This window comes from Musa acuminata, unplaced genomic scaffold, assembly GCF_036884655.1.
Source record: "Musa acuminata AAA Group cultivar baxijiao unplaced genomic scaffold, Cavendish_Baxijiao_AAA HiC_scaffold_1004, whole genome shotgun sequence".
Taxonomy (NCBI): Eukaryota; Viridiplantae; Streptophyta; class Magnoliopsida; order Zingiberales; family Musaceae; genus Musa; species Musa acuminata.
Genome location: NW_027021220.1, coordinates 7501 through 17500, shown reverse-complemented (window position 1 = coordinate 17500; position 10000 = coordinate 7501).

Genomic DNA, 10000 nt, shown 5'->3' with positions numbered 1-10000 from the left:
AACGTCAGCCATCTCAGCACCTTGGAACCCCCCGGGTGGCACAGGGCTGGATGGGGCTTTCGTATAGCAGGGACGGTGCTGCCTCACGCTTCGCTCGCTGTTCGCCGCTCGCCGCTCGCTCGCGCAACCTAAAATGGCCAGTTTTGGCCCGTTTTTGGGCTGTTTTGGCCTGTTTTTGGTCCGTTCTTGCGTGGCACGGCGACCGTCGTGAGCGGAGCAAAACGTCAGCCATCTCAGCACCCTGGAACCCCCCGGGTGGCACAGGGCTGGATGGGGCTTTCGTATAGCAGGGACGGTGCTGCCTCTCGCTTCGCTCGCTGTTCGCCGCTCACCGCTCGCTCGCTCAGCCAAAAATGGCCAGTTTTGGCCCGTTTTTGGGCTGTTTTGGCCTGTTTTTGGTCCGTTCTTGCATGGCGCGGTGACCGTCGTGAGCGGAGCAAAACGTCAGCCATCTCAGCACCCTGGAACCCCCCGGGTGGCACAGGGCTGGATGGGGCTTTCGTATAGCAGGGACGGTGCTGCCTCACGCTTCGCTCGCTGTTCGCCGCTCGCCGCTCGCTCGCGCAGCCAAAAATGACCAGTTTTGGCCCGTTTTTGGGCTGTTTTGGCCTGTTTATGGTCCGTTCTTGCGTGGTGCGGTGACCGTCGTGAGCGGAGCAAAACGTCAGCCATCTCAGCACCCTGGAACCCCCCGGGTGGCACAGGGCTGGATGGGGCTTTCGTATATAGCAGGGACGGTGCTGCCTCTCGCTTCGCTCGCTGTCCGCCGCTCGCCGCTCGCTCGCGCAGCCAAAAATGGCCAGTTTTGGCCCGTTTTTGGGCCGTTTTAGCCAGTTTTTGGCCTGTTCTTGCATTGCGCGGTGACCGTCGAGAGCGGAGCAAAACGTCAGCCATCTCAGCACCCTGGAACCCCCCGGGTGGCACAGGGCTGGATGGGGCTTTCGTATAGCAGGGACGGTGCTGCCTCTCGCTTCGCTCGCTGTCCGCCGCTCGCCGCTCGCTCGTGCAGCCAAAAATGGCCAGTTTTGGCCCGTTTTTGGGCCGTTTTGGCCAGTTTTTGGCCTGTTCTTGCATTGCGCGGTGACCGTCGAGAGCGGAGCAAAACGTCAGCCATCTCAGCACCCTGGAACCCCCCGGGTGGCACAGGGCTGGATGGGGCTTTCGTATAGCAGGGACGGTGCTGCCTCTCGCTTCGCTCGCTGTCCGCCGCTCGCCGCTCGCTCGTGCAGCCAAAAATGGCCAGTTTTGGCCCGTTTTTGGGCCGTTTTGGCCAGTTTTTGGCCTGTTCTTGCATTGCGCGGTGACCGTCGAGAGCGGAGCAAAACGTCAGCCATCTCAGCACCCTGGAACCCCCCGGGTGGCACAGGGCTGGATGGGGCTTTCGTATAGCAGGGACGGTGCTGCCTCTCGCTTCGCTCGCTGTCCGCCGCTCGCCGCTCGCTCGTGCAGCCAAAAATGGCCAGTTTTGGCCCGTTTTTGGGCCGTTTTGGCCAGTTTTTGGCCTGTTCTTGCATTGCGCGGTGACCGTCGAGAGCGGAGCAAAACGTCAGCCATCTCAGCACCCTGGAACCCCCCGGGTGGCACAGGGCTGGATGGGGCTTTCGTATAGCAGGGACGGTGCTGCCTCTCGCTTCGCTCGCTGTCCGCCGCTCGCCGCTCGCTCGTGCAGCCAAAAATGGCCAGTTTTGGCCCGTTTTTGGGCCGTTTTGGCCAGTTTTTGGCCTGTTCTTGCATTGCGCGGTGACCGTCGAGAGCGGAGCAAAACGTCAGCCATCTCAGCACCCTGGAACCCCCCGGGTGGCACAGGGCTGGATGGGGCTTTCGTATAGCAGGGACGGTGCTGCCTCTCGCTTCGCTCGCTGTCCGCCGCTCGCCGCTCGCTCGTGCAGCCAAAAATGGCCAGTTTTGGCCCGTTTTTGGGCCGTTTTGGCCAGTTTTTGGCCTGTTCTTGCATTGCGCGGTGACCGTCGAGAGCGGAGCAAAACGTCAGCCATCTCAGCACCCTGGAACCCCCCGGGTGGCACAGGGCTGGATGGGGCTTTCGTATAGCAGGGACGGTGCTGCCTCTCGCTTCGCTCGCTGTCCGCCGCTCGCCGCTCGCTCGTGCAGCCAAAAATGGCCAGTTTTGGCCCGTTTTTGGGCCGTTTTGGCCAGTTTTTGGCCTGTTCTTGCATTGCGCGGTGACCGTCGAGAGCGGAGCAAAACGTCAGCCATCTCAGCACCCTGGAACCCCCCGGGTGGCACAGGGCTGGATGGGGCTTTCGTATAGCAGGGACGGTGCTGCCTCTCGCTTCGCTCGCTGTCCGCCGCTCGCCGCTCGCTCGTGCAGCCAAAAATGGCCAGTTTTGGCCCGTTTTTGGGCCGTTTTGGCCAGTTTTTGGCCTGTTCTTGCATTGCGCGGTGACCGTCGAGAGCGGAGCAAAACGTCAGCCATCTCAGCACCCTGGAACCCCCCGGGTGGCACAGGGCTGGATGGGGCTTTCGTATAGCAGGGACGGTGCTGCCTCTCGCTTCGCTCGCTGTCCGCCGCTCGCCGCTCGCTCGTGCAGCCAAAAATGGCCAGTTTTGGCCCGTTTTTGGGCCGTTTTGGCCAGTTTTTGGCCTGTTCTTGCATTGCGCGGTGACCGTCGAGAGCGGAGCAAAACGTCAGCCATCTCAGCACCCTGGAACCCCCCGGGTGGCACAGGGCTGGATGGGGCTTTCGTATAGCAGGTACGGTGCTGCCTCTCGCTTCGCTCGCTGTCCGCCGCTCGCCGCTCGCTCGTGCAGCCAAAAATGGCCAGTTTTGGCCCGTTTTTGGGCCGTTTTGGCCAGTTTTTGGCCTGTTCTTGCATTGCGCGGTGACCGTCGAGAGCGGAGCAAAACGTCAGCCATCTCAGCACCCTGGAACCCCCCGGGTGGCACAGGGCTGGATGGGGCTTTCGTATAGCAGGGACGGTGCTGCCTCTCGCTTCGCTCGCTGTCCGCCGCTCGCCGCTCGCTCGTGCAGCCAAAAATGGCCAGTTTTGGCCCGTTTTTGGGCCGTTTTGGCCAGTTTTTGGCCTGTTCTTGCATTGCGCGGTGACCGTCGAGAGCGGAGCAAAACGTCAGCCATCTCAGCACCCTGGAACCCCCCGGGTGGCACAGGGCTGGATGGGGCTTTCGTATAGCAGGGACGGTGCTGCCTCTCGCTTCGCTCGCTGTCCGCCGCTCGCCGCTCGCTCGCGCAGCCAAAAATGGCCAGTTTTGGCCCGTTTTTGGGCCGTTTTGGCCAGTTTTTGGCCTGTTCTTGCATTGCGCGGTGACCGTCGAGAGCGGAGCAAAACGTCAGCCATCTCAGCACCCTGGAACCCCCCGGGTGGCACAGGGCTGGATGGGGCTTTCGTATAGCAGGGACGGTGCTGCCTCTCGCTTCGCTCGCTGTCCGCCGCTCGCCGCTCGCTCGTGCAGCCAAAAATGGCCAGTTTTGGCCCGTTTTTGGGCCGTTTTGGCCAGTTTTTGGCCTGTTCTTGCATTGCGCGGTGACCGTCGAGAGCGGAGCAAAACGTCAGCCATCTCAGCACCCTGGAACCCCCCCCGGGTGGCACAGGGCTGGATGGGGCTTTCGTATAGCAGGGACGGTGCTGCCTCTCGCTTCGCTCGCTGTCCGCCGCTCGCCGCTCGCTCGTGCAGCCAAAAATGGCCAGTTTTGGCCCGTTTTTGGGCCGTTTTGGCCAGTTTTTGGCCTGTTCTTGCATTGCGCGGTGACCGTCGAGAGCGGAGCAAAACGTCAGCCATCTCAGCACCCTGGAACCCCCCGGGTGGCACAGGGCTGGATGGGGCTTTCGTATAGCAGGGACGGTGCTGCCTCTCGCTTCGCTCGCTGTCCGCCGCTCGCCGCTCGCTCGTGCAGCCAAAAATGGCCAGTTTTGGCCCGTTTTTGGGCCGTTTTGGCCAGTTTTTGGCCTGTTCTTGCATTGCGCGGTGACCGTCGAGAGCGGAGCAAAACGTCAGCCATCTCAGCACCCTGGAACCCCCCGGGTGGCACAGGGCTGGATGGGGCTTTCGTATAGCAGGGACGGTGCTGCCTCTCGCTTCGCTCGCTGTCCGCCGCTCGCCGCTCGCTCGCGCAGCCAAAAATGGCCAGTTTTGGCCCGTTTTTGGGCCGTTTTGGCCAGTTTTTGGCCTGTTCTTGCATTGCGCGGTGACCGTCGAGAGCGGAGCAAAACGTCAGCCATCTCAGCACCCTGGAACCCCCCGGGTGGCACAGGGCTGGATGGGGCTTTCGTATAGCAGGGACGGTGCTGCCTCTCGCTTCGCTCGCTGTCCGCCGCTCGCCGCTCGCTCGTGCAGCCAAAAATGGCCAGTTTTGGCCCGTTTTTGGGCCGTTTTGGCCAGTTTTTGGCCTGTTCTTGCATTGCGCGGTGACCGTCGAGAGCGGAGCAAAACGTCAGCCATCTCAGCACCCTGGAACCCCCCGGGTGGCACAGGGCTGGATGGGGCTTTCGTATAGCAGGGACGGTGCTGCCTCTCGCTTCGCTCGCTGTCCGCCGCTCGCCGCTCGCTCGTGCAGCCAAAAATGGCCAGTTTTGGCCCGTTTTTGGGCCGTTTTGGCCAGTTTTTGGCCTGTTCTTGCATTGCGCGGTGACCGTCGAGAGCGGAGCAAAACGTCAGCCATCTCAGCACCCTGGAACCCCCCGGGTGGCACAGGGCTGGATGGGGCTTTCGTATAGCAGGGACGGTGCTGCCTCTCGCTTCGCTCGCTGTCCGCCGCTCGCCGCTCGCTCGTGCAGCCAAAAATGGCCAGTTTTGGCCCGTTTTTGGGCCGTTTTGGCCAGTTTTTGGCCTGTTCTTGCATTGCGCGGTGACCGTCGAGAGCGGAGCAAAACGTCAGCCATCTCAGCACCCTGGAACCCCCCGGGTGGCACAGGGCTGGATGGGGCTTTCGTATAGCAGGGACGGTGCTGCCTCTCGCTTCGCTCGCTGTCCGCCGCTCGCCGCTCGCTCGCGCAGCCAAAAATGGCCAGTTTTGGCCCGTTTTTGGGCCGTTTTGGCCAGTTTTTGGCCTGTTCTTGCATTGCGCGGTGACCGTCGAGAGCGGAGCAAAACGTCAGCCATCTCAGCACCCTGGAACCCCCCGGGTGGCACAGGGCTGGATGGGGCTTTCGTATAGCAGGGACGGTGCTGCCTCTCGCTTCGCTCGCTGTCCGCCGCTCGCCGCTCGCGCAGCCAAAAATGGCCAGTTTTGGCCCGTTTTTGGGCCGTTTTGGCCAGTTTTTGGCCTGTTCTTGCATTGCGCGGTGACCGTCGAGAGCGGAGCAAAACGTCAGCCATCTCAGCACCCTGGAACCCCCCGGGTGGCACAGGGCTGGATGGGGCTTTCGTATAGCAGGGACGGTGCTGCCTCTCGCTTCGCTCGCTGTTCGCCGCTCGCCGCTCGCTCGCGCAGCCAAAAATGGCCAGTTTTGGCCCGTTTTTGGGCTGTTTTGGCCAGTTTTTGGCCTGTTCTTGCGTGGTGCGGTGACCGTCGTGAGCGGAGCAAAACGTCAGCCATCTCAGCACCCTGGAACCCCCCGGGTGGCACAGGGCTGGATGGGGCTTTCGTATAGCAGGGACGGTGCTGCCTCTCGCTTCGCTCGCTGTTCGCCGCTCGCCGCTCGCTCGCGCAGCCAAAAATGGCCAGTTTTGGCCCGTTTTTGGGCTGTTTTGGCCTGTTTTTGGGCTGTTCTTGTGTGGCGCGGTGACCGTCGTGAGCGGAGCAAAATGTCAGCCATCTCAGCACCCTGGAACCCCCCGGGTGGCACAGGGCTGGATGGGGCTTTCGTATAGCAGGGACGGTGCTGCCTCGCGCTTCGCTCGCTGTTCGCCGCTCTCCGCTCGCTCGCGCAGCAAAAAATGGCCAGTTTTGGCCCGTTTTTGGGCTGTTTTGGCCAGTTTTTGGCCTGTTCTTGCATTGCGCGGTGACCGTCGAGAGCGGAGCAAAACGTCAGCCATCTCAGCACCCTGGAACCCCCCGGGTGGCACAGGGCTGGATGGGGCTTTCGTATAGCAGGGACGGTGCTGCCTCTCGCTTCGCTCGCTGTCCGCCGCTCGCCGCTCGCTCGTGCAGCCAAAAATGGCCAGTTTTGGCCCGTTTTTGGGCCGTTTTGGCCAGTTTTTGGCCTGTTCTTGCATTGCGCGGTGACCGTCGAGAGCGGAGCAAAACGTCAGCCATCTCAGCACCCTGGAACCCCCCGGGTGGCACAGGGCTGGATGGGGCTTTCGTATAGCAGGGACGGTGCTGCCTCTCGCTTCGCTCGCTGTCCGCCGCTCGCCGCTCGCTCGCGCAGCCAAAAATGGCCAGTTTTGGCCCGTTTTTGGGCCGTTTTGGCCAGTTTTTGGCCTGTTCTTGCATTGCGCGGTGACCGTCGAGAGCGGAGCAAAACGTCAGCCATCTCAGCACCCTGGAACCCCCCGGGTGGCACAGGGCTGGATGGGGCTTTCGTATAGCAGGGACGGTGCTGCCTCTCGCTTCGCTCGCTGTCCGCCGCTCGCCGCTCGCTCGTGCAGCCAAAAATGGCCAGTTTTGGCCCGTTTTTGGGCCGTTTTGGCCAGTTTTTGGCCTGTTCTTGCATTGCGCGGTGACCGTCGAGAGCGGAGCAAAACGTCAGCCATCTCAGCACCCTGGAACCCCCCGGGTGGCACAGGGCTGGATGGGGCTTTCGTATAGCAGGGACGGTGCTGCCTCTCGCTTCGCTCGCTGTCCGCCGCTCGCCGCTCGCTCGTGCAGCCAAAAATGGCCAGTTTTGGCCCGTTTTTGGGCCGTTTTGGCCAGTTTTTGGCCTGTTCTTGCATTGCGCGGTGACCGTCGAGAGCGGAGCAAAACGTCAGCCATCTCAGCACCCTGGAACCCCCCGGGTGGCACAGGGCTGGATGGGGCTTTCGTATAGCAGGGACGGTGCTGCCTCTCGCTTCGCTCGCTGTCCGCCGCTCGCCGCTCGCTCGCGCAGCCAAAAATGGCCAGTTTTGGCCCGTTTTTGGGCCGTTTTGGCCAGTTTTTGGCCTGTTCTTGCATTGCGCGGTGACCGTCGAGAGCGGAGCAAAACGTCAGCCATCTCAGCACCCTGGAACCCCCCGGGTGGCACAGGGCTGGATGGGGCTTTCGTATAGCAGGGACGGTGCTGCCTCTCGCTTCGCTCGCTGTCCGCCGCTCGCCGCTCGCGCAGCCAAAAATGGCCAGTTTTGGCCCGTTTTTGGGCCGTTTTGGCCAGTTTTTGGCCTGTTCTTGCATTGCGCGGTGACCGTCGAGAGCGGAGCAAAACGTCAGCCATCTCAGCACCCTGGAACCCCCCGGGTGGCACAGGGCTGGATGGGGCTTTCGTATAGCAGGGACGGTGCTGCCTCTCGCTTCGCTCGCTGTCCGCCGCTCGCCGCTCGCTCGTGCAGCCAAAAATGGCCAGTTTTGGCCCGTTTTTGGGCCGTTTTGGCCAGTTTTTGGCCTGTTCTTGCATTGCGCGGTGACCGTCGAGAGCGGAGCAAAACGTCAGCCATCTCAGCACCCTGGAACCCCCCGGGTGGCACAGGGCTGGATGGGGCTTTCGTATAGCAGGGACGGTGCTGCCTCTCGCTTCGCTCGCTGTCCGCCGCTCGCCGCTCGCTCGTGCAGCCAAAAATGGCCAGTTTTGGCCCGTTTTTGGGCCGTTTTGGCCAGTTTTTGGCCTGTTCTTGCATTGCGCGGTGACCGTCGAGAGCGGAGCAAAACGTCAGCCATCTCAGCACCCTGGAACCCCCCGGGTGGCACAGGGCTGGATGGGGCTTTCGTATAGCAGGGACGGTGCTGCCTCTCGCTTCGCTCGCTGTCCGCCGCTCGCCGCTCGCTCGTGCAGCCAAAAATGGCCAGTTTTGGCCCGTTTTTGGGCCGTTTTGGCCAGTTTTTGGCCTGTTCTTGCATTGCGCGGTGACCGTCGAGAGCGGAGCAAAACGTCAGCCATCTCAGCACCCTGGAACCCCCCGGGTGGCACAGGGCTGGATGGGGCTTTCGTATAGCAGGGACGGTGCTGCCTCTCGCTTCGCTCGCTGTCCGCCGCTCGCCGCTCGCTCGCGCAGCCAAAAATGGCCAGTTTTGGCCCGTTTTTGGGCCGTTTTGGCCAGTTTTTGGCCTGTTCTTGCATTGCGCGGTGACCGTCGAGAGCGGAGCAAAACGTCAGCCATCTCAGCACCCTGGAACCCCCCGGGTGGCACAGGGCTGGATGGGGCTTTCGTATAGCAGGGACGGTGCTGCCTCTCGCTTCGCTCGCTGTCCGCCGCTCGCCGCTCGCTCGTGCAGCCAAAAATGGCCAGTTTTGGCCCGTTTTTGGGCCGTTTTGGCCAGTTTTTGGCCTGTTCTTGCATTGCGCGGTGACCGTCGAGAGCGGAGCAAAACGTCAGCCATCTCAGCACCCTGGAACCCCCCCCGGGTGGCACAGGGCTGGATGGGGCTTTCGTATAGCAGGGACGGTGCTGCCTCTCGCTTCGCTCGCTGTCCGCCGCTCGCCGCTCGCTCGTGCAGCCAAAAATGGCCAGTTTTGGCCCGTTTTTGGGCCGTTTTGGCCAGTTTTTGGCCTGTTCTTGCATTGCGCGGTGACCGTCGAGAGCGGAGCAAAACGTCAGCCATCTCAGCACCCTGGAACCCCCCGGGTGGCACAGGGCTGGATGGGGCTTTCGTATAGCAGGGACGGTGCTGCCTCTCGCTTCGCTCGCTGTCCGCCGCTCGCCGCTCGCTCGTGCAGCCAAAAATGGCCAGTTTTGGCCCGTTTTTGGGCCGTTTTGGCCAGTTTTTGGCCTGTTCTTGCATTGCGCGGTGACCGTCGAGAGCGGAGCAAAACGTCAGCCATCTCAGCACCCTGGAACCCCCCGGGTGGCACAGGGCTGGATGGGGCTTTCGTATAGCAGGGACGGTGCTGCCTCTCGCTTCGCTCGCTGTCCGCCGCTCGCCGCTCGCTCGCGCAGCCAAAAATGGCCAGTTTTGGCCCGTTTTTGGGCCGTTTTGGCCAGTTTTTGGCCTGTTCTTGCATTGCGCGGTGACCGTCGAGAGCGGAGCAAAACGTCAGCCATCTCAGCACCCTGGAACCCCCCGGGTGGCACAGGGCTGGATGGGGCTTTCGTATAGCAGGGACGGTGCTGCCTCTCGCTTCGCTCGCTGTCCGCCGCTCGCCGCTCGCTCGTGCAGCCAAAAATGGCCAGTTTTGGCCCGTTTTTGGGCCGTTTTGGCCAGTTTTTGGCCTGTTCTTGCATTGCGCGGTGACCGTCGAGAGCGGAGCAAAACGTCAGCCATCTCAGCACCCTGGAACCCCCCGGGTGGCACAGGGCTGGATGGGGCTTTCGTATAGCAGGGACGGTGCTGCCTCTCGCTTCGCTCGCTGTCCGCCGCTCGCCGCTCGCTCGTGCAGCCAAAAATGGCCAGTTTTGGCCCGTTTTTGGGCCGTTTTGGCCAGTTTTTGGCCTGTTCTTGCATTGCGCGGTGACCGTCGAGAGCGGAGCAAAACGTCAGCCATCTCAGCACCCTGGAACCCCCCGGGTGGCACAGGGCTGGATGGGGCTTTCGTATAGCAGGGACGGTGCTGCCTCTCGCTTCGCTCGCTGTCCGCCGCTCGCCGCTCGCTCGTGCAGCCAAAAATGGCCAGTTTTGGCCCGTTTTTGGGCCGTTTTGGCCAGTTTTTGGCCTGTTCTTGCATTGCGCGGTGACCGTCGAGAGCGGAGCAAAACGTCAGCCATCTCAGCACCCTGGAACCCCCCGGGTGGCACAGGGCTGGATGGGGCTTTCGTATAGCAGGGACGGTGCTGCCTCTCGCTTCGCTCGCTGTCCGCCGCTCGCCGCTCGCTCGCGCAGCCAAAAATGGCCAGTTTTGGCCCGTTTTTGGGCCGTTTTGGCCAGTTTTTGGCCTGTTCTTGCATTGCGCGGTGACCGTCGAGAGCGGAGCAAAACGTCAGCCATCTCAGCACCCTGGAACCCCCCGGGTGGCACAGGGCTGGATGGGGCTTTCGTATAGCAGGGACGGTGCTGCCTCTCGCTTCGCTCGCTGTC